Source organism: Sceloporus occidentalis, unplaced genomic scaffold, assembly GCF_023333645.1.
Source record: "Sceloporus occidentalis isolate IW3139 unplaced genomic scaffold, rSceOcc1.0.p SCAF_9, whole genome shotgun sequence".
Taxonomy (NCBI): Eukaryota; Metazoa; Chordata; class Lepidosauria; order Squamata; family Phrynosomatidae; genus Sceloporus; species Sceloporus occidentalis.
The window spans coordinates 16398557-16424441 of NW_028316989.1; positions in this window are offsets into that span (position 1 = coordinate 16398557).

Here is a 25885-nt window from a genome sequence, read left to right on the forward strand (position 1 = left end):
AAGAAACCTCATGATATATTCACCTTGGGGTTGCCATAAGTCAGAAAGTCAGATGAGGTACTATGATGGAAAGGTAGTTGGAGAAGAGAAGGCAGCAACTTGCAGATTATTTAAGACTAGCTGATATTCTTCTTCATAAGCTTTCCTGGACACATGGCATTCAGGCTGCTCCAATGGCAAAGGCAAAAAGGCTGGCAGAAAGGGCACAGACCCCATCCTTTGGGTCTTGCATCACAGCAGTTCCTGCCCTATCGAATAGCAGTTCCATGCAGTTGATTAGAAATTAATTATCAATGATCTCCATATCATTTCTAGGTATGGAACCTCCTTGAGCAAACATTAAAACTATTAACTTCTTCCCTTGGTAATTTAATGGTCTTCTGGTAGTATGTCTTGTGATCCATGGCCTCTTCATAAGTATTACAAGCCAAAACATTGAAGGGGAAACAGGGGGCTATATGTGTCTTTAGTTGCTTAGAGCTGGGGCTAAGCTTGCCATAGCATTGTTTCCTAGCCAATAGAGAATTTAGGCCTGGAGATACATTATTGCTCACCAAGAATACACAGGACAGTTAAGGACTGGAACAGGAAAGTAATGCCATAACAAACTGGAATATAATAGGGTTGAAGAAATAGTTCAGATAACATTCTAGAGAATTTGATGAAAGAAGCAGAATTGAGAATATTTTGTTGAGAGCGGAGAAGAGCTGTGCTGCTGAGTTTTGGCTCTAGGCAGTGACACAAATATCCCTTACTCTACATAAAGAGATAAGTGCTGGTGTGTGGAAGACAGATTAGTTTAAAGCACTGCTTTCCTGATGGCAGCTGAAGGCAAAAGATCTCCCTTAATGAGGCACTTGAATTCTCTCATGCTGTAACCTGGAGAGCATTGATAAAGAGGAGGAAGGGACTTGCAGAAATGTTATCTTGAAGGTCTTTAAAGTTCCCCTCCTAGTGCCTTGAATAAGTTTCGCACTGGCTGAAACAGACCTTTGAACTTCAGCAATCCCCTTCTTTATCCAAGTCTGAATCCTATTGTTAGTCCCAACTAGAATAGACCCATTAAATCAATGGATGTTTTATAATGTCGATGAACCAAGTTATCATTGATTCAGTGTATCTACTCTTGTAGGGACTAAGAATAAGATCTAGGTCCAATGTCAGAAATAAAGCGTCCTGGGGCAGTGTGCATTGCAGAATAAAAGGAAATAACAGTTGGATTTATCGTTCTCTGATCATACTTTTTTTCTGATCGCAAGCATTTCACAATATAAGTTTTAGTGGTGGTGGTCTGTGCATATAAGAACCTACCTATCCTGTTGTGGGATTCTGTTATCTTCTCAGAAAAGTCATTTGATAATTTTGGCTTCCCCAAGTAACTTTAAAATATAATGCTGCCCATTTACAAATGCACTGACAAGATACTGAATTGGGGAGAGGCCAAAGTGGGTGAAATTAGAAAGACAAAATATAGCATTACTAGAAGGGACGTTGCCATAAACACTTGTTAACCAATACGCACAATGATATCTCATGCCTTGGGGAAACTGCAACAACAATTGGAGGCAAAGCATTAATTTCGCATACATAGTCAAGCATAGGAATTAACATCCTGGTGGAGTTACTGATCAGAATGATTGCTTCAAATTATTTGAGGCACTTTAATTTGGAGTACTTTTTCCTATCAGTACTCCAATACCCACAAGACGCCAGATCCTGTCTGATCTTCGAAGCTAAGCAGGGTCATCCTTGGTTAGTACTTGGATGAGAGACCACCAATGAATACCAGGTGTAGTAGTTTATATTTCTGAGGAAGGAAGTGGATGGCAAAAACCACTCCTGTGTTTGCAAATCGGCTGGCTGAGCATAGCTGGGAGCTGGGATGCAACTGTCCGGCGGCAGCAGTGGCATTTTCAATGTGATAATTCCCAACTGCATCCCGTAAGGGACTGTATCACCATGAGATAATCTCCATAGATACTCTCCAATTTAAGGAGTAGTCAGACTTCAATACTCCTCCAAATTTCCCTTCTGGCAGTACTTCTAGCTTTGGCCCTTTTAAAAGGCTACATTTGGTCTTGATGCCTTAGCAATATTCAAGACTCCTAAGGCCTCTAAATTCTTATATATTGCAAGAGATTTCCATAAGCCCACAGAGCCCTGTATCTTTTCTCTTTGGGTGTATAAACATGTTTAGATGAACTAACTAGTTACACTCTGATATGTGGAATCATCAGGAAAGGTGGTAGCAGGTATTGGGAGATATTGGGTGGGATGGGGCTAGCAATCAGTTTGCTTCTGCTGTACCAAAATCCAATTTAAAAAATGTTAAAAAGGAAACCTTAGGTGCTCTTGTTCTCACTTCATGATAAATTGGGAAACTGCCATCATTCTTCCTTTCTAAGGACAGAATCTGCCAGTTAAGGATTCTCCGCATGCTATTTTCAGAAACCAGGCATGTTTTTTGATGAAGTCTAATGGGTTGGCATCTTTAATGAAGCTGCTTTCTGGGATCCCTGTGGGAAGATGATGGCAGTGGAAGGATCCTTTCCTCCTCCCTGCATATGGAAATATTCATGAGGCTGTGGAGAATGCCAGGTGGGAATGAAAGCATCCCATCAATAAGTAAAGAGCATCAGTATCTTATGGCATTAGTGAGACGGAACCGACATCGCTTTGCTTTTATTTCTTTCTAGTTTAGAACAGCCTGGTCGTATTATTCAGCTCTAACATGCCCAGCAACTTTCTGAAGATTTAATTTTTTTGCAGAAAAGGGGGAAAAAATCCTCCATCGCTTTGTACTGCACCGAAGGAAAATATTATGCTTATTGGGTGGGGTTGAGACATGGAGGAATGCATGTTGAGCAGTCTGAACATACTATCCATGAGAGGTAGGGCATCTTGGCATTTCCCCCCCCAGTACTGCTCAGTTTTATGTAATAGGTTCAGATTTGTTGCTGACTACCTGTTATGCCTTTTCTCAAGGGTCCACTTCTATTGCAGGTAATGCTTCGTCTGTCCATGGAGTATGCAGTATTTTTTATGAAATATGATTTTTACAACACTGCTCTGTTAGGCTCCAAAATAGTGATTGGTCCAAGGTTGGCCAGAGAAGTTCATGCCGGCCAGGAAGGTAGGTCTTTCAGGGTGCATCTATATTGTAGAAAGAATGCCATTTGACACCACTTCAATTGCCATGGCACCATCCTACAGAATCCTGGAATTTGTAGTTTGGTGAGTCACTAGCATGCTTTGGCAGAGAAGACCAAAGACCTTGTAAAAATACAAATCCCAGGATTCCATTGGATTGAGCTACAACCCTTAAAGTAGGGTCAAACTACCTTATGTCTACAGCGGAGATGCATTCTCAGTCTAAGCATTACATTCTTTCCTTGGGATGGAAAGGAAGGCACATAGTTGTAGGCTCATTCCTACTAGTCCAATGTTGGTGATACTACCTAGCAGCAGTTGTTCAGTCAAGCAACTTGTCCTCCCCTGCCTGGAAATACCAATAACTGAAACAGTGACTATTTTAATGCAAAGTTTGTGCTCTGCCATTGAACTACAGCTCTTCTCCTGAACTCCACACTGGTTTTTATACTGCATTTGTTCCCAAATAAAGAGGTTTCATGTTCAAATTTTCAGTTCTTGCGTTACATTAAACAAAAATGCTTGTTCGGGCATGTTACATTAGGTGTAACTTAGTTTCATATTAACAATTGATGTGCTAAATTGGTGTGGAATGACAAGGTGTTTGGTTAGCAGAAGCAGTACAACCAGACACTGTGGCCTTTCTTTATCATAGGGATGTAATGTTCAGCCGATTACTGGGGATCTGGACCTCAGTTGAGCATCTGTGCTGAATGACAGAGAAAGCCATATAGCCCTTTGTTTCTGCGCAGCAGCTTAGCAGAGGAGAAGGAGGGACTTTGCCATTGTGAGCGCCTGTTCTGAACGACTTTACCTGGAGGTGATCTCTTCCGCCAGGCTGACTTTGACATTAAAAATGGAAGAGGCCAGGGATGTTTTCCACCCAAAGCTCAATGGAAAGTGGCAGGTGTCAGATTTTTGCAAATTTATAAATGTAGTCTACGGGCTTCTGTTGACAGGGACATGAAGGCTCGGACCTGGAAATGAGCCAGCCTAAACTGCCATAACCAATAGAGACATACAAATTACTGTAATATTAAAAAAGAAGAAGAAAAGGTTAAATTTTTAATTTAATAGACCAAGAGGTGAGGTCTAACGGTGTGCTGCTTATGTCAAGTGCTGTTAAATTTCACGGGTGTGTTGCAGTAAAGACTTGAGGAACATTGAAAAGCATTTACCCCCAAGTCTTATCAAATAGATACATATGCACACGAAACATTTCTTTGTGCGAAATCATGACTGGCTTTTTTCTGCTGCTATATTTAATTTAATCCTGAGGATGTAGACAAGGTGCTTAAAGAAGTGGAGACTTTGACTATGAGGGCAAGATGTAATAAATGGCTCTAAATTAAAATTAAAAGAGGCAGTGAGTCACCTCTTTTGGAAAGAAACCTACTCTGGACCTGGAATAACTAAACTTGGGGTAAAAACTGGAGATTTACCTCCTCAACCAATTGGGGCTGCACCCTTCTACTACCACTAACTTGGTACAGTGCTGCAAAAGAGTGATGGCATGGCATGGAATGGAATGGCATGGCGTGGCAATGACAAGATACCACAATTTCCCATTGAAACTTTGTGCTTATGGGGTATGACCTTTGCTTTCAGCCTCAATTGCACTTCTGGGAACGCTGTCCAGTTTAAAAAGAAGACATGTCCCCGTGAACCTTGTAATTTGTGGTGGGTTTTTTTATAGCAGTGGTTTGGATGTTTTTGGCAATTCACCTTTCATTTGAACTGTCTGTGCAGGTATGCTTTTCCTCTAGCCTCAACCTCACCTCTTGGTGACCACAGATGTGTCACTAGAAGGATGGGATGCTCATTTGAATGCCCTCACCATCAAAGGCAAGTGGTCGACTGGAAAGTCATTTTCTCTGTATCAACACACTTGAAATGCTGGGGCAATAAAGAAAAATCTCCTGTTGGTAGTATGAGCTTTCATAGACTCGAGTCTCTTTCCTCAGATGCAAGTCTATGAAAGCTCATGCCGCCAGCTCCTTTCCTTCAGTTAGTCTCAAAGGTGCTACAACATCTCTTTCCATACTGATTTTCCATACTAACATTATGTCTTTGGATTAATATCTTAGTGTTACTGTTCAGTCTTCGTTGCATAGAGACTGTTCAGTCTTCATTGCACAGCATTTCTTTTTTACTATGTAGTGTATATGAAATATTTGTTATATGTATGAAAAAGCCAAGGGCTCTAGCAAACATTCTGAGAGGGCCTTCTTGTTTCTTGATGGCTCTTTGTTTGCTTGTTTTCTATTAGTCCTTACCCAGTGTGTTCACTCTTACAAGAAGCAATTGGATTAATTTATGTAGTCGGCCGAAATGGTGCAATTTGACTTCTCTGGCTGCAGAATGTGCCCTTCATATTCTAGAAGCCATTCTGCTTGTATTCCTTCACAGCAAGAGAAAAGGCCTTGTTATATAGCCAGGTGGTTTATGTTCCGTTCTCTATGGAATGTGGTGAAATGTAATAAACAAGAACTTGGATGATCTTTATAGCTAGCGCTGCTGATCTCTGTACAATGTCAGAGTTGTTATTCTTACCAATCTTAATGACTGCACCTGGGCAGGAACGGGAAGAAAGTTGCTTATTTACTGACTTTGTATGGACTAAAATCCTATTCCCAGTTTCTTTTTAAAAAACTGGAAGAAAATGTTCTGCATCAGTTCATCTTTGCTATTTATATGCGTCCTAATAAATGTAATCGTCTTTAATAAACATGCCCTGTCAATGTGCATTCTTGAGGCTTCTGCGTTTTATGGCATCGGGACTGAAAGTCATACAACTAGAAAAGGATTTTGTGGTTGAGGGATTGCACATTAGACATTGCTCTAAAGAAAGCGTGAGTTACTTCCATATTACTGATTTCTTTTGTTTTGGGGTTTTTAATGTACAATTGAAGGGAGAAATCATGCATTTTCAAAACAGTGAAAGGTATAAGTGTCAGGACAAGTTAATATACATTTATTTCCAACTAGAGTGTTAGCATGGTTTGGAGGCAATGGAAGGCTTTCCCTGCACTTGTATAACATCAAAAGACACTCATAAGGCTGCATCCACACTACAGCAGTAATCCACGATGGCACCACTTTAACTGCCGTGGCTCAATGAAATCCTTGGAACTGTAGTTTTGTGAGACATTTAGCCTTCTCTGTTAGAGAGCACTGGTGCCACAACAAACTACAATTCCCAGGATTCCATAGTATTGATGCATGGCAGATAAAAGTGGTGCCAAACTGCAGGATTATTATTATTATTTTTTTGCAGCCATAAGACATGTTTTCACAAGCTCTGGTTTGTGAAAAGACCTTGATTTCAAGCACAGATTAATTACAACATTTGGAACTTGAAGATCACGTTCTCTTCCTCTGCTGCATTTGAAAACATAGAGTTTTCTGTGATGATTACATATAAGTGTATAATTAAAGCAGTAAATGAATACACCCCTGAGTGCTTACTACTTGATAGGTGCCAGTTCTTTATTTTGATAGTGAATGGTGTGCCATCTGACTCTAAAAATACTTTTTCTTGGGTATCCTGATTGCATGAATATTTAATGCCAACAACATCCTGCCCTATCGCTCTGTGTCTATTTCCCAGAATGGCACTCTTCTACCTGTCATTATAAACTCTGATTATTTGACATTTGGGTATTCAGGAAGTCCTGTTTTCTTTCTTCTTCTCACATTTCCTAGCATTTTGCCCCATTTCACTCTTCCCCCACCTGTGATCTCCTTCGCTTTCCCTCTGGAGCTTTGCCATTGCAGCCTAAGAAACTCAGGTCCTTTTTTGTTGTGAGTTGTTGGATGATGTTGCCTTTCCACCCTTCCCTTATAAATGTTTTAGTGATCTTTAAACAGGTTGTCACAACGTGTTACTGAGAGAATTAACAAGAATCTCCATAAACAGATTGTAAAGTGATAGCCATGTGAGTGCTGCCTGTTACTTTCACAACAGCTCAGCATAAAAAGGCTTTTAATTATATACTCCTTCAGCCTTGGCTAAAGGGGACAGTTGCTGGCAGGGCATTTGGAAGGCAGACCAGAGTTTCCAGGTGAATGATCTATGGTTACATATGTGATGATGAGGCTCAGCTTGTGTCAGTCCCAAAGGATCTATATTCCCTTTTAAGAACATAAGAGTATAACAAGAGCTATGTTACTAGGGACTAGTTCAGCATTCTCTTCCACGGTGGCCACTGGATGCTTGCAGAAGCCCCGAAGCAAGACTTATGTGCCATAACACCCATCCATTTTGACACCAAAAGGAACAATGACACTGGAGATAAATTATCACCATCATGATTTTCCAGTCCTCTAGTATTAAGGTCAATTTTGGTGGCCACCTAGATTCCCATGGAAGCTCCAAAACAAGAATTACATGCAATAACTTTATTAACTTTATTACGGCCATTTGGCCAGCACATACATGCAATAACATCCTTCCATTTTTACTCCAGAAGGAATAATGACACTGGAGATAATTTATCACCATCATGACTTTCACGTCCTCTGGTACTGAGGTCAATCTTGGGGACATTGGGGGGATACAGACCAACACTTTATGCCAGCTTGTGGATGGAGTCACAACATTGTGTCTGCAAGCTCAATGCTGTGACCCTGCCCCCATGGCACCATTTTAGTATGTGCCCGTTTACACAGTGTGCGTCATGATGACACCACTGTGGCACAGCGCCTAAATGGTGCAGCACAGAAGGGGCATCATCATGGCTTTTCGCAGCTTCTTTTTGTGTCCTCTGGAGGCCGTGGCATGCGGTTGGCATGGCACCAATCTGGGGCAAAAAGGGACGGATGCGGCCCATCTGTATGGCTCCATTGTTGTTGATGTGTGCCTTCAAGTCATTTCTGACTTATAGTGACCCTATGGTGAACCTATCACTGCATTTTCTTGGGCTGAGAGTGTGTGACTCACCCAAGGTCACCCAGTGGGTTTTCATGACGGAGCGGGGAATTGAACCCTGGTCCCCAGAGTCATAATCCAGCACTCAAACCATTACATAAAGCTAGCTGTCCTTGGGGACTTTTTTGTATTAACAGATAGTTGTGTTTGGGGTTAAAAACTCTTGTATAGATATTATATGGCTCCATCATTTTTTTTTTGCATGATTGATTAGATGTAAAAATATCATTTCACCCACAGTATTTGCCCCAGTGTTTAGACTCCCTTCTAGAAAATATTACTTCAGGTATGGACATTCACCTTGCATCATTTGCAAGTTATTCAGTTTCTCTGCAGTTTTCTTAACCTTCTTAAGAACATTTGGGGGTAAGGTGGTTTGATGGCAAGGGATTGAAAATAACTGTCCTGTCACCTTCCTAGCCATACTTTGGTGACAGTAAACCATGCTGTCATGCCATTTGGGGCAAAATCTCCTTGCATTTAGTTATCACAATTTTTTGATGGGTGCCACAGAAAGTTTTGGGCTAACACAATCCTGCCTTTTCTCTATGTGGCATGACTCCAAGGACTTTGAAAGCTTTTGCTTTTGTTTGCAAGTAACTGTAGTTTGTTGTTTTGTACTGTTCCATCAAACTATGATTAGTATTAGCCGTGGCTTGTTGCTGAAACAAACTAGTTTCAAATTAATACAGTTATACATGAGAGACAACACGGCAATCAATTAAATAAATTAGAAGAGAAAGATTCAAATCTCCATGCAACTACTTCATGCAATACTGGAGAAGAGAGGAAGGGAGAAGGAAGAAATCCAAAACTTGTTACACCTTGTTTTCATCACAACAATCCATGGTTCATTGTGATACCTGAATGCAGCCAATGTGTGTAGTTATGTATGTAGATGTTTGCTGCTGTGCCCATAAATGTTCCTGCTTGTTTGTCTCTTTCCTTTTCTCCTTCAGTGAATAATATTGCCACTACTTTTGAATTATTCACTGTTGACCTTTAAGGGGCTGGAAGAATTGCAAGTTAACAGGATTCTTTGAAAAAGATGCAAACATGCTTTCCTGGCACGCGGCATCTTTTCATTTGGGATTAAAGACAAAATAACATAGCTGAAAGATAAGAGGACAAAATCCCTCCCAAACATAATAAACCCCAACAGAGCATGTGCTTCAGCTGCTGCAAAGCGGGAACACTGGGTGGTCTGATGTTGTCTCCAGGATCGCTGTTATAGCTGTTCCAGACTGAAGGGGACTTTCTTTCCCCCCGTAACTCTTAAGAGAAGAGCTGGCCTGGTGAATCAAGGGCCTAAATTTATTTTGGGAAAATAATGCACCTCAGCCTTCCACCCTACCATACCAAAATCTGGAGAGAATGGGAGCCCTGAGCCCTTACATTTTAATATAGGTTGTCAAGATTGCCAAGTCACTATTGCCAAGTCGCTCCCACGAAGCTAATGAATTCAATGGGAGTCAAAACTTCTAGGCATCATACAGTCTTTTAGAATCATAGAATCATAGACTTGGAAGAGACCCCAAGGGCCATCCAGTCCAACTCCCTGCCATGCAGGAACTCCCAATCAAAGCATCCCCGACAGATGGCCATCCAGCCTCCCTTTAAAAACCTCCAAAGAAGGAGACACCACTACACTCCGAGGAAGGAGTGTGTTCCACTGTCAAACAGCCGTTACTGTCAGGAAGTTCTTCCTAATATTGAGGCAGGGGCACATTACAGACGGCCCAGAAGGGGCCGTCTCGTGCCACCGCCAGTTGCAGCGTCCGGGAACCGCAGCAGCCAAACGGCGCGGTTCCTGGACACTGCCAAGAAGGAGCACGAAAATCGCACTCCTTCTTGCTCCCCTGAAGAGACGCCGCGAGGTGCTAGTCGCGCACTTGTGGCGTCATTTCCAGGGTGCGACGTGCGGACGCAGAGTGTCCGTTATGTCAAGATGGCGGTGGCCGTGTGGAACGGCCGCCGCCGTTTGTTATGGACAGAGTCCGTAACAGGAGTAGGGGCGTCTAGAAGAGACGCCCCTTTTTAAAACTGGGACGTCCTAAATGGCGGTATGTAACCCACCAGAATCTCTTTTCCTGTAGTTTGCATCCATTGCTCCAGGTCCTAGTCTCTGGAGCAGCAGAAAACAAGCTTGCTCCCTCCTCAATATGACATCCTTTCAAATATTTAGACAGGGCTATAACATCACCCCTTAACCTTCTCTTCTCCAGGCTAAACATCCCCTTACAACATTCCTCTTGTACGGAAAACACCCACTCTCCAATCCTTGCTGCATAACCCATTCCCATTTTCTTGGTGTCTTGGGGGAAAAAACATGCTATGTGACGTTTTCAGTGCCAGCTTGTTCTTCTCAAGAATTTCCCTAGGACCAGGATGTGCAAGTAAGAGAAATGCAAGCATTTGGGGGTTAGCACACATGAAGCCATGGTAGGTTCCCCTTCAACACCAACAGTGATATTTCACTTTTTAGTGTCCTTACTATCATTAATGGAAGCTGTTAAGGAAATAGCAAAAGGAGCAAGTAAAACTCTGGCATAGTATGTAGAGAGATCTTGTAGCACCTTTGAGACTAACTGAAAGAAATAAGTTGGCATTATGAGCTTTCATAGACTTAAGTCTACATCCTCAGATGCATTTGGACTGCATGCATCTGAGGAAGGACAAAAGCTCATGCTGCCAACTTCTTCCTTTCAGTTAGTCTCAAAGGTACTACAAGATCTCACTACGTACTGATTTTACAGACTAACACGGCTATATCTTTGAATTCTCATGACATAGTGAAAAACACGGGAGTGTGGCAAGGGAGTTTAAGGAGCAATAATACTTTTGTTGGTCACTTGTTACACTGGCATTGCTGTGCTTTGGTTGGCTTTCATCTAAATGTTATGAACAAGAGAGCATAATGCAAGTGTCTAGATTGACCTTGAACAATGCCAGGTTAAGACTATGGTTTTAGCAGAGTAGCTAAGGCTATTAACGGTTGAAAAGGGAACTCCTGTCTCCACTATAGAAGATAGTCCTAGGCAAGGCATTATCTCTCCAGTTCTGTTCTTCATCTATAATATGGCAATAATGAGAGTGACCTACTTTCCCAAATCTATCATAAGGATTGCTCTGTTAATTGCTATGTTAAATAGCTCTGAATCACTTTGACTAAAATGTGTTATATGAATGTCAAGTACCTTCACTGTTTACTAACAGTGTCATCTTCTGGCGAACATCTTTCTAATTTCATGATGACGGGAAAAGGGCAATTTCCCTGCTTTATTTGTTTTACCTGGTTTTCTTTGGTAATGTGGTAGTGAAGGGGGCCAAAATACCCCCAAAAGCTTGAGATCCCATCAAAGCTTGGAAGCTAACCAGGATCACTCCTTGTTTGTACTTGGATGGGAGACCGTCAACAAATACCGGGTGCTGTGGGCTATATTTCAGAGGAAGGAACTGACAAACCCACCTCTGAGTATTCCTTGCTGAAGAAAACCCCATGAAATTCATAGGGTTGATGTAAGTCAATAGGCAACTTGAAGGCACACAGACACACACTGAAACTGATAAGCGGTTGTTAGGAGTTGTAGTTAAGATTCATTTCCCCATTGAGTGGAGCAGTTTGGCAGGGAGATAAAACCTCCATCAATTCAGATTGGAGATATGTACTACTTCTAGGGCTGCTGCCACACTGCAGAATGGATGCAGTCTGACACCACTTTAACTGTCGTAGCTCCATCCTTTGGAATTCTGGGATATCTCACAAAACTACATATCCCAGAATCCCATAGCACTGAGCTGTGTCGGTTAAAGCTGTGTCAGACTGCACTAGTGCAGATGCGACCGCAGTTACCGAAAAATAGATAGTTGTTAAAGATATGTTAACAGTGATGCTTCTTAACATAGCAAACATCTGACTTTTTTTTTTGGCTTGTTCTGAATTTAAGCCCAAGAAAACATCAAGAAGAATGGCAGCCTACTTATCCTTTCAAGCATACCCTCCTGGCATAAGGAAGCTTTATCTTTATCTATCTATTCATCTGTTCATTCTCAGGGAATTGAATCCTGTACCCAGTTCCAAATTTGTCTTGTTTTCTTTTCTTTGTTTTGCATTTACCTAGAATGACCACATCATGCTGGTTTCCTGAACTGGTACTGCTAGCCCACGATAAACTATACCGTTTCATTCAGCCGAGGGAACATCGGACCTAAGAAGCTTCATCTTCCTTTAACTGCTTCTTCTTTTTCTTGTGCTTTGGAGTCATTTCCAACTTATGGTGACCCTAAGGCAAACTTACCATGGAAAGATTTGTTCAGAGGTGGTGGGTTGCCTTTGCCTTCCTCTGAAACGGAGAGATTGTGACTTGCCCAAGACCATCCAGTGGGTTTCCATGGACAAACTGGGTGTCCAATGCCCAAACCACTATACCATGCTGGCTGTCTGTTATTTGGTAATGGCTGTTTGAGAGCCAGCATGGCATAGTGGTTTGAGTGTTGGATTATGACTCTGAGACCAGGGTTCGATTCCTGCTTGACCATGAAACCCACTGGGCAAATCACATTCTCTCAGCCTCAGGAGAAGGCAATGGCAAACCTCCTCTGGACAAAGCGTGTTAAAATAACCCCATTATAGGTTTGCCTTAGGGTCATCATAAGTTGAAGGCGACTTGAGGGCACACAACCACCATCACAACAACTTAACTATAATTGTCGGAGGCACATTCCCTCTGATCAGAAGAGTGTTTTGTGTTTGATTCTCTTCAAGTGGCTGCCTTCCTCTTTGGAGGCCTGTTGAAACTCATTGCTCTTGACCAGGCTATTATTATGTGGGCTTTATGGGACATACTGAGTGCTTACAGAGGCAAAACCTGCTTTGCCCAGCTTTTAGGAACTGTCAATTAGCATCACAGCCGCCTGAACCTCATAGCCAGATACATCCTGTTGGGATATCTTCAGAAGCCTTTGGAAGACAAGTAAAAAAAAGGGCAGCAGAGAGACTTTCAAGTTGCTTACAGATAATGAGGCAGATGCTTGAAGCATATTGTGGTTTTCACACTCAACCACAAAAGAAACAGAAAATGCTACTGCATGAATAATTTACACCTCCCGCTCTTCTTCCCAACGCCTCAACTTGGATTTCTGCATGTGTCAGAACTTTTTGAAATTCCTGTACATTTGTGAGTATGTGTGTATGTGTGCGTTCTGGAGTCAGTGGGAATGTGCGACTCTCACATTGCAAACAGGAGGCTATGAGAAATTAAGTGCAGAATTTGTCTCTCACCTTATCATATCAAGGCCGATGCAAATCTGAAGTTTAGAGAAGGAGGGGAAACTTAGAAATTTGTGGGAAGTGATTGAAATCCCATTTCAGTTTTGTGCCTGAAGTGTAAGGCAGGCAGTTATGCCAGGACAAGCTGTTTTTCCTTGAGGCGATCTTCTTAGACATCCATCAGCACCAGTGGAATATCTGTTTCATACCAGTTTAGCTATGTAGAGAACCCTGGGATATGTAGTTGAGAATGCTGTCAGAGATTGCTAGTCCCACTCCAACCTCTTACAGATTTCAGTTTTTTTTCAGTGCAAGAGAATAACTATTAAATGGATTTAAATCTGCAAATATGCCCTGAAGTGATTGTTGTTGTTGTGTGCCTACTGATACACTGTTATATTTATAGACCCTAAAGGCACCAGATCCTATCTGATTTTGGAAGTTAAGTAGGGTCAGCCCTGGTTAGTACATAGATAGGAGATCGCCAATGAATACCAGGTGCCATAGGCTTTATTTTAGAGGAAGGAACTAGCAAAGCACCTCTATTCCTTGCCTAAGAAAACCATATGAAATCAATGGGATCACCATAAGTCAACTTGAAGGCACGCACTCACACTCCAACTTAAGGTATACTCAAGCTTCATTACTCCTTCAAATCTCCCTTCTGTCAGTACTTCTAGCTCTGGCACTTTTTAAAGTGACACACATACACACACTCACATGCTCTCAAGGCATTGCAATCATAAAACTCCAAGATGTTCTGATAAGTTCAAATGGTTTGGAAATATAAAACAGGACATTAAATGAATCGTACCAGTTTCCTCTTTTGGGGGCATATTGTACTCTGCATCACTGCTGGTTGCAGTCGTCTCGTAAACAGCAAAGCCAATTACTTTCCCCAAATATCATTCCTTCATTGCAAATCCAAATGTTGAAATCGTTTGTTCATGCTCTCCAGAATTCCAGACAGGACTCTTTCCTCGTTCTACTTATAGTGATGCCAATGATAATCAGTGCAAATAATGTGCAATGAGCTAATGTTGTTGCATACCTTCAAGTATTTCTGATTTATGATGACTCCAAAGCAAATATGGGGTTTTCAGAGTCTGAGAATAGAGTCTGTGACTCACCCATGGTCACACAGTGGGTTTCCATGGTTGAGTGAGGATTTGAACCCTGGTCTCCAGAGTTGTCCAGTGCTCAAACCACTGACCCACACTTGCTCCTTATAACTCCTATACTCCAATGAGTTATACTTCTCCAAAAAAAGCTGTATTCTGACAGTGTTAGGTCAATACATATCAGGGTGATACTTAGAATGACAGTAATTTACAGACTCTGGCTTGTTGGGAGAGTAACTATGCTAAACAAACCAATAATAATAATAATAATAATAATAATAATAATAATAATAGAGCACTGTAAGATTTACATGGCACTTTACAAAGTCATTAAACGAAGAGAGCTGGGCTTGTTTAGCAATTCCAGTTGTCAGGAAACAGACAGTACTCTACAGCAGTATGAAAACTTACTTTTTTATTGTATAGTTCTGGTTTGTAACATCTGAATGTGGCTTCAGAATAACTCAATCGACTCTCTCTCTCCAACCAACTATTTCAACAGACTTATGGTTTTCCCATTTCTTTGGAGCTGAAGTCTTCAACAGACCAACTCCACCCATTATTCCATGACCTTTCCAATGTTACTCTCCTCGTTCTTCTACTAAAGTGATTTTTTTTGTACGTCTTGCATAGTAACTTTTGCAGAATGATACTAGTCTCTTTCTCTTTCTCCCACCCCTCATTTTGAAATGAGGGAGCTAAAGCATACGTGAATAGTCTTTTTCTAGACCAAGAAGGTGTGAAGCTGTTTGGACAGGCTACACAATTTTGAAACAACTTTGATTGTTAAAGCATGAGCGAGATCGCCCTCTGGAGGCTCTGGCTCAAAGATAGAAATTCACTATATGTCACTGGTGTTCACATGTATTGGAACCTCTTGTACATGTGAAGTTATTCCTTCAAGAAGCAAACCAGATGTGAAACATTTGGAAATTTGAAGACAGAAAACTGGATAACCTGTGCCTTCTGTGAACCATTAATTCTTCTTTTCTTAAACTCAACGTATGAAGTATTATTTAACTTGCGTTGTTGTGTGCCTCCAAGTCATTTCCGTTTTAGAGTTTGATCATGTTTTTATGTTTGAGGGAAGGATTGGGGATCTTGGAATTTTAATTCATCTCTTTTTCACTGTATGATTTTTACTGTTGTAAAAATCTGGATTCCTTTTACTGGATTCCCTGAGATTAAGTGGAATATAAATAAATATTATTATTATGGTGACAGCAAGGCGAACCTATCATGAGGTTTTCTGGGGCTGAGAGTATGCGACTCAACCAACATCACTCAGTGGGTTTCTATGGGTGAGCTAGGAATCGAACCCTGATCTCTAGGGTTGTACTCCAATGCTCAAACCACTACACCATGTGGGTGCAGTGTATAATTCTAATGCACATGTCTCTCTCTCTCTCTCTGGCTTTACTTCACGAATGAAAATTCAGGAAGGACTCATCCCGCGCTTTCTACAAGCGCATTGATGACTAAAAAGGTCAATCCGAGATAAACAAGTCCGGTTGCAGAAAGCACAGCAGAAAGTCTCCTTGGGTGATGTTTCCGGATTGTGGTTCTTTCTGCGTTGTCGTTTCTCTTCGAGACTCGTTCAGCGTGAGTTTTTGAAAAAGGCTGCAGCATCGTAGATAGTGCATCTCCATGCCTCCCAATGTGAGGCCAGGGCAGACCATTGTTGGTGATCAATTTGGCTGAGCCTGAGATGTTGTTTCAGAGGGTCCTTGTATCTCTTCTTTGGAGAACCCCTCTTACACTGACCCGTGGCGAGTTCACCGTAGAATACTATGCCTCCCCTAATGCACATGTATAATTATTATAAATATAATTTTATATGCAGGTTGAATCTCTCTTATCCAAAATGCTTGGGACCAGAAGTGTTTTGGATTTTTGGAATATTTGCATATATAATGAGATAGGATTTGGGATTTTGGAACATTTCGGATTTTGGGATTTTGGAGAAGGGAGACTCAGCCTGTACATACACTATTTTTATAATGCCTCTGAATGACAGTTCTCACAGTATCAGTATATAGTTTGTTAATGCAAATCCTGAACTGCATAGCATTGACCTAAGGCAGTTAAAGCGGTATTAATTCTGCAGTGTAGATGCAGCCTTTGTTGTTTTAATTGCTGGCCATTCACCAGCTGTGTATTTGTATCTTATATAGAGAGTATTGAGACTATGGGTAGCTGAAAATTTGATCTCAGGTCTCCCATGTTCATGCTCTGTAATTTATTTCATACTTTGCATTTCTCTTTATTTCAGAAGAACACTGAAAAGTTGTTTCCATTGCAATCCTGCTATCCTGATGGAGATATATTTGGACGTTTGTTTTCAAAATATGAAAATACATAGATGTTCAAAACATTCAAATTCTATGCAGGTGTTGCTAAGAATTTGCAAAATCTTCCTCCTGAATTTTGGTGCATACAATAAAAAAGTACAATGTTTCTTCCTTTCAGAACCTTCTGCCACTTCAATGTGCAAGCCTTCTTCAAAAGGAAAGAATGGTTTTCAATCTCAGAAAGTTTATTCATTTCCTCCCTGCATAGTTCGAAGGAGAAGAAAATATTTATTTTGGCCTCAATCATAAGTCCAAATAGAGACGACATCAAAGTGGAAGTTTAATTTCTACATTTAAACGCCAAAGATTACATTTCAAGAATACACACATTGCCATTCTGGATCAGTTCAGTAGGTTATAATCATACTTCCTAATCTTAGTAGATTCTTTTATCTGTAAAAGAGGGATCTGTGGAAAGGAAGGAGAGAGAGCAATGTATAGCAGGAACACATGATCTGTGTTCTTCAATACACATTATGTGCTTGTGAGGTGGGAGATAAGAGTGAGCTGCACCACATGAATTCCCAGCTGTCAGCCTTACTTATCCACAGATTTTTTTTGTCCATGTATTCAAGCATCCACAGCTTAAATATATATTTTAGAAATATAAATTCCAAATTGCAAACCTTGATTTTCCATTTGATATAAGGGACACCATTTTCTATGCCATTGTATATATTGGGACTTGAGCATCCACAGATTTTGTTATCCGCGGGGATCCTGGAACCAAACCCCAGTGGATACCAAGGACCCATTGTACAGTTGGCCCTTCTTATACACTGACTTTTTATACACGGATTCAAGCATCCACGGTTTGAAAATGTTAAAAAAAAGTATAAATTTCAACACACGAGACAATGTACATGGAAATACATTTAGGCTGTGCATAGGATATTGGAATTTAAAGGTAGAATTTTAATTTTGTTGCTTGTTTAAGCCACAACTATTGCTGTTACTTTCAGTGATATACAGGAATTACAATTTATGAGTGACATTAGTACAAAAAAAATTACTAAGGATTTTGTATGTTGTGTTATGGGGGGAGGTCAATGGGTGGTGTGGCATATGAGTTGCTCCACCCGGTGATGCCAGCCCTAGTGATGCCACTGGGCAGCATGCAACAGATACATTTCTTCAGCAGTCAGTTGAGAGATCTTATGATCAGCCAGCAGGTGGCGCAGTTGCCAAGGTTTATTATACAATTTCATTATTTATTATACCATTTCTACCTCAATATTTTTAAAGTATAATTTTACTTAGTGTTTTGAATAGGCAAAGTATGAACTCCTCTTGGAGGAAATTACAATAGTTATGAACAGAAGATCAGTAATTGCTTCCCTTTCTCAGTCCTCAGTTGAAGCAGATGATAGACTGGGGTGATATAAGATATATTAAGTAAACCCACTTAGGGAAAACAGCCTAAAGAGAGCTTAGACTTACAGAGTCCTACTTCACTCTCCATGGAATATGCATCTCTTTTGGCTCTAAGGAATCCATGATCACTTTGTGAAAATATTTAGACTGTGATCCCACACATGCTGGGTATAAGGCTGCCTCTACACTGCAGAAATAAAGCAGTTTGACACCACTTTAAGTACTGGAGCTCCATCCGATGGAATCCTGAGATCTGTAGTTTTATGAGGTCATTAGACCTCTCTGGCAAAGTGTGCTGTGCCACACAAAACTCCAAATCCCAGAATTATATCGGATGGAGCCATGGCAGTTAAAGTGGTGGCATTATTTCTACAGTGTAGATGCACCTTAAGCTTCATAGGACTGCAAAGCTGAGACAAGTATTTAAAACGATTGAGAAAGCTGCAGTTGGATGATTTCCTTAGGCTCATTAACTCAGTCCAAGAACTATTACATAGATGGCTGGGGCTCATGCTATCCAGGTTTGTAACTGGACACAGAAGAGATGTTGAGAGGATATTGGTTGGCCAAACCGGCAGCTTGGCTTTACTGATAGATGGTTATCCAGAAAGTGATAGCACCCATGCCAGATCAACCTTGCCTAGTGCGTTATTTGCCCCTTTCTTGGCAAGCGAGATCTTTGATTTCTCTCCTCTCTTCCCTGTTGATGTTGTTGGAGCACAATAAGATCCAAACCTTTTCAGGCTGTACAATTTAATTTGGAATAAAACATTTGGGAAACAGTGCGTGTATATAAAAAATGCATTTCCTTGGCCATCTTAAGTAGGCCTGGCTCAAAATCCTCATAAGAATGGGAGACTTTTCATTTAAAAGAACATGAGAGCCAGCATGCTTTAATAGTTTGAGTGTTGGACTATGACTCTGGAGACTGGGGTTCAATTCTCCTCTCGACCATGAAACCCAGCAGGTGACCTTGGGCAAGTCACACTCTCTCAGCCTCAAGAAAGGCATTGGCAAACCTCCCCTGAACACATCTTGCCAAGAAAACCCCATTAAGTTTGACGTAGGGTCACTATAAGTCAGAAATGTCTTGAAGGCACATAGCGCACACATACAAATTGGTGGCAGCAGGAATTCCTGTGTCAATAACTCTTGGAAACACGCAGTTCTTTGTAAACTATGCTGTGATAGGGATAAACCTGAAATCCCACTGGAATTGTCTTATTTCCCAATGGTGGCTTATCACTTAGAGTTATGCTGTTTGTTGGAACCAAGTTCTTCTGAGAAAATTCATTTTCCCTCTCTGAATGAATATGAAGTGGCCCTTTCTTTTCTTTCAGTGGTATTGTATTCTGCCAGTCTACCTGATTGTCACAACAATCCCAGAAACATATGCACCAACAGGCACACTTTTTGCTCTTGAATGGGTATCCTGTAAACAACGTACAGATATGCCTTAGAAACATATATTCCACTTTACAATAACACCCCAGAAGCAAAACAGCTATTAAAATGAACTAATGGTTCCTATAATTCAGCCTCACTGCATAAAATTTGCCTTAATTAAAACTGTTTGCTATGTTTTAATCAGGTACTGCTAAGCTGCTATCAGACGCCACCTGACTATTTAAGCAGCCTAGAAGATCTCCAGTGTTTCACTGTGGCTGCACCTTGTTGGACAAGAACAGACATATTCCCATTGGTAAGTTTTCATGTCATTCATTATCTTCTCATCGAGGAACCCTAGGAGCCTTCTGAGGAAACTCAGATTTCTGTATAACAGTTTAAAAACCGCTGTTCTTCTTCATGACCATCCGTGAACACATACATGGGTCTGATTTGCACTTGTACAGAGTTACTCGGAGAACTTTATAGTTAAAGCAGAGCAAGGTTGAGGATGATCCCTTAGACTGGATCTACACTGTAGAAATAATGACACCACTTTAACTGCCATGGCTCCATCCTACAGAGTCCTGGGATTTGGAGTTTTTTGTGAGGCATCAGCACACTTTGGCAGAGAAGGCTAATGGCCTTATAAAACTACAGATCCCAGGACCCCATCAGATGGAGCTACAGCACTTAAAGTGGGGCCAAACTGCTTCATTTCTGCAGTGTAGAGGCTGCCTTATACCCATCGGTCAGCATTCCTCCTCTCCGCTTCAGTTCCTTTTCTTCTGCTGTAGAGTCAGCAGTACAATGGGACTTCTCTGTGCATTTGCATAATAATCCTTTATTTCTAGTGGATTCATCTTCTCAAAAGGATTATTTTTCATTTCTTGGGTTTTGACTCAGATTCTGTAGGCAACGGTGAAACTTCCATATCCACCATAGTATCCGGATGAGTTCCAACTCTCTCTCTGCAATAGTCGATGAGAAGTGAGGAGGAGGAGGATTTCAGAAGAGTGCCAGGAGGACCAGCCAGAGAAGGACTGAACCTGGGGCATTTGAATTGGCTTGGGCCACTGCAGCTTTTCGGCCAAGGCAGCAGGAGTCACTCCAATCTTTTGGTAGTTAAATAAAGCTTGTAACATCTGTCTAGTTTGTCATCGGTCAAATTATAGGAGAGGCATTTGGCGTCAAATGGAAGGTCCCCTACTTTGGTACATGTGTCGGATCTGAGACCCAAGGAACTGAGCCAGGTAAAGAGATGCAAAGAAACAGCAAAGGCAATGACCTTAGCAAGAAACACACTCTCCTAACAGTTTTTAGAAAAAAAATCAAACACTCTCCAACTCTATATAACTTCTTCCAGAGACTTTTCAGACCCGTTCCTGCAAAGAAGAGGAAGGGGAGCACTTTCTGGGCAACCATTTTGGGTGGGTGAGTTACTGGTCATTATTCTGCAAGACCTAATCCATATGCATACTATTTGGATACTACTACATTAGCAAAACTGGATAAATTGTATTTTTGTTGTTATTTACGTTCTGTATTTTACCTGGAACGGATCATATGACTATACTAAAGAACAATTATTTGGGGGTTTCCCCCTGATTTGGTTAATTGTTATGATTTCTTATTGCACAGAGCCAGTATGTTCTGGCTCTGGGAGAAAGCACTGTTGATAGGAAATGTTTGAAAATCACTCTGCTTCTGGGTTCCAGATATTAAAAGCTTTCACAGAAATCAATGAATATTTCAGCAATGCTTGAGGCCCCCAGCCATGTGGGTTTTGTCCCTTGTTTGTGAGTGACATTTAGCTGTAAAAAAAAGAAGATGGATGAATCATTGCCTGGAGAAAAACTAGTTTGGAAGATGTGTTGAAAGAAATGTGTGATTTTTGTGGGGTCATTTGACAAGGTGAAGTTGTAGTGAATGGTTGACATGGGCACAAGATTTCTACTTACAGTTTGGACCGCAGTCTGTCATTGCCAAGATGATTTCCATCATGAATGTGTGGTTCCTGTATGCAACTTGTCACATGAGACATTTCAGAAACCCCGGTGTTTTTGCTGTAGCTGTCAATCAGCTCAGGTTCCAAGGCAAGAATTCCCTCAGTCCATCCATCCTGCTGTTCCTGCCTTTATTTTTAGCTCTTCAGCTGCCTCCGCGGAGGAAAGCTGCAAAGAAGAGACATCACTATTTCTCAATGACTTTTTCTCTCTCTGCCAATGAAAACGTGAAAACTTCATCATGATCTCCCTTCTGATTTTCTTCTCAAATATGTTTAAATTTACTTTTACTGCAAGTTAAAAGAGAGAGAGAGAGAGGTTAAAATAAGTAATAAAGTGCAAAGAGTTGAAGCTTTCTGACCCGAATTTCCATTTTGTCTGGCACTTAGGGAGCTGGGCAGTTTCTCCAATTCGGCACAGTCTGTATTTGTTCTTGCCTGCTGTCTATAAAAAGCTAAGCTCTGCTAAAATTCTCTGTATGGCTGATGCCATAATAAGGATATGTCAGAACCAAAGTAATTCTTCCAGCCATAGCCCTGATACAATGAGCAGGTGTTCCTTTATACCTGAGCACTCCTGTGTGGTCATAATGTTTCTTACATAACATAAGGAATGAGTATAGCATGACCTACGTATCTGTGGGGGATATATTCCCGGACATACCCTGGAATGATAAAACTGCAGATAATAGTGAACCCTATTGAAATGAATGACTATCGGTAGCAAATGACCATAGAGTCATGCTGGAGGAGCAAGACATTTGGAGAGAAAACACCTCTTTGGGTATTTCTAACTCTTCCAGCATGACTCTGTGGCCAACTTCCATCAGAAGCATATGATAGAATCACATTGGAAAGCCTAGAAAATGCCTAGAGGGAACATATTTTTGGTCATAGGTAAGTGAAACCATGCGTACCAATTCTGTGGATACAGAGGGTTGTAATGTATATTGCCTCCTTTATCTGCTGTCCTCATAAATGGGAGGTGGAAGGAAAACTGATGTTGCTATTCAAGCTAATAATAATAATAATAATAATAATAATAATAATAATAATAATATATTTATTATTATTATTATTTGTATCCGGCTCTTTTCCCAGAACTGCGACTCAGAGCTGTTCAACAATATTAAAAGAACAATGCAATTAAAAAAACATAGATAAAAAGTTATATTAAAAAGGAATTCAATTATTACAACGTTAAAATAGATTGCTATTTAAAAGAACCAAATGCATTGTTTTCCTTTGCAGAGGACAATGTGCTCTTCTGGAACAGTCATCTGTTTGGTTTCTTATTTCGTTATATGGCACAATCTTTGGAAGAAACTGATATGACAATTAGTATGCTAAGTGGTTGTGTTTTTGTTCCAAAGAGATGGCATGTTGATTGTGGATAATAACAGCAAGAAGCTGAAATAAAAGTCTAGCTCTGACATTTTGCCAAAAAGCTATCTTGCCATAGCTGCGGCAAGAAGAAAAAAAAAGATATTATTAATTATGTATTGATCTTGTTTGCATTCCCGAATTATAAATACCAAATATAACATAAATTATATATTTCAGTCTCACAAGATTCTAAACATCCACAAAAACAGGTCTCTGATCAAAATTAGTGGGGCTCATAGAAAACAATGATTTCAAGGCTCACATACTACTTGCCTGACCAAACTGTACCTCTCACCCTGTTATGTAATAATTTCCTATAGCCATTTATTGTTGTTGTGTGTCTTCAAGTTGTTTGTGACTTATGAAGACCCTATGGTGAATCTATTAATTTGGCAAGATTTGTTCAAAGGGGTTTTATCTCTGCCTTCCTTTGAGGCTGAAAGAAGGAGACTTGCCCAAGGCTACCCAGTGGATTTTCATGACTGAGTAGGGATCTGAACCCTGGTCTCCAGAGTCATAGTCCAACTCTCAAACCATTATACCACACTGTTTTCATAGGATCATCACTGTACCTCTAAACGTGGTTTTCAGAGAAGCTGGCCTAGAACGTTTTTGCAAAATGCATGGTACCAGGCACATTTTTGCCTTTTCTTTTTCCAGTGCTGTTGTGTTCTTTGCATTCTCCTTCATATGCTATTTTGAACTCAACTTGTTTGCCTTCCCCAGGCAAATTTAAGACCTGCGATGGCAGTCATTTTGCGAGTCTCCTGTTGAGCAATCTCTCTCTCTCTCTCTCTCTCTCTCAACCTGTCTGCAATTTCTCAGCAGAAATGTATCAGAGAGGGCTCAGTTCTGTTAGAGCAGACTTATTGTTAAAAACCCCATGGATCCCATGCGCACTACAATGTGCCCTCAGTAGCTTCAGTTGTCCATTGGGGGGGAAAAGCTATCATTGGTGAAAATTCACCTCTGAGAATGACAGATGATATATGAGTGTGATAAAAGCCTGTAAAATGGCCACAAATACATTTATCCTATCAAGGTTGTCAAATGGACAGAGAAAATGGCATATTAAAGAGATGACTGATTTATATTTAATCCTTATTGGCCAATTGATCACTATTTTATTTATCTGGCAGTAGCCATAATGTCTAGATACAACTTAAAAGGTTGCATACATTTTTGGAGTCCTGTATATTTCTTTGGGTCTAGAATCCTTTTGTAAAGAAGGATTCTAAGAAGCAGATTATGAAGACCTTCTCACAAATGGTGATACGTATGCCATTCACAGCCAGTTTTCACTTTATATTGATGTCTTGATTTGCCTTCTGTCAGATACATGAGGGAGAGAGATACAGTTCTTCAGACGCAGTGTAAACATCGTCAATCACATTTCCTCTGCGTTCCTGAGTGAATGGAGATGTGCATCTTCCTTTCATGCATGTGTAAGTGGCACAATACTCATACAGAAGCAGCAACTCTGAGTGCCACTTAAAGAGTGAATGGGCCCTTAGTATAAATTGTTGTTGTTGCCGCAATATTGCTTAAAGTGGGTGAAAGCCATTGTTCTTAGTCAGATGCACGCTATCAAGACAACCTTTTTTTTCCATGTTGTCCCAAGAAAAGTGATTGCCCCCTTCATCCATTCTCACTCTGTTATGAGTGTTCTAAACAGCTTGTCCCTACTTGCATCGACCCATTGAACCTATGGGAGCTTGGTATATGAACATTTACATATATGCTATTGATTCAGTGGGTCTGCTGTAGTTCAGAGTAGCAACTGGATTTAGCAGAACTGAATCAAATAAGGGCCTTTCCCTTGCATTGAATAGAAGTGATCTTTGGTGATGAATGATTGACCTTGTCACGGACTCTTGTCTTTTGAGTGAATCATGGCTTAGCATGATTAAATTCTAGGGCCTATTGAGGATCTCTTCTTTATTATATTACATGCCTCCTGCTATTGCATGCTTTGTATTTTTCAAACCGTTGTAAATTTCCAGAGCCAGTACAAAGGTGAAACCAGGAGAATGTTATGGCTAGAGGGAGACCAGCCTGGCTCCATCCATCAGCAAGAGAAGAAACAGCTTCAGGAAGCTTTCTTCTCCCCTTCCCATCAAGATATGGCCCCAACTATCAGTTGCTCCAGAACTTGAAAAGTCAAAGGAAGAATACTTTAGCTCTACCACCAACAAGAAGAAATGGGTTGCTGGGTAAGTTGCAGTCCCTTCATGTAAGGCCATCAGCAAGGGAACATCAGCCAGGTTCTAAGTGGTTATCAGCCCATTTACAATTCACTAGTTTGTTCTGATGTTGTCAACCCCATCTATCCTCTTTCTTCTTCCTCCACTTCTCTTTCCACATGTTTCTTATCTTCATAGGGCTTGTCTACATGATGAAAATACTCCTTATTCCAGTTGATTAGAATGCAATCTGGCCACACACAATTTGCAGGAGTTCAGGCTTTGTGTGTGTGTGTGTGTGTGTGTGTGTGTGTGAGAGAGAGAGAGAGAGAGAGAGAGAGAGAGAGAGAGAGAGAGAGAGAGAGACTCCTTAAACTCTGTAAAATAAAAAAGCCTAAGTAGTTTTTACCAAAGTATCTGAGAGTATTTATGAGGATGTACACTATTGGATGTGTGGCTGTCCATTTACATCACATGAACTCAGATGGCTGCACATTTTTTGGCAAAGGGAGGGAGGGTAGATGCAAACAGGTGTGAATATGCACAGGAAAATGCAGACAATTAAACATCAGTGCAAATGTGCAAAAATCTGCAGCAATGTGTATAATACACTTACATGTAGACCAGTCCTTAGTTTCTAAGCTTTAGGACAGGGTTTTTCCCTTTTACTTTTAATTGATGTTAGCTACTTTGGGGTGCACTTGACTAAAAGCGCTATAATATAGTAAAA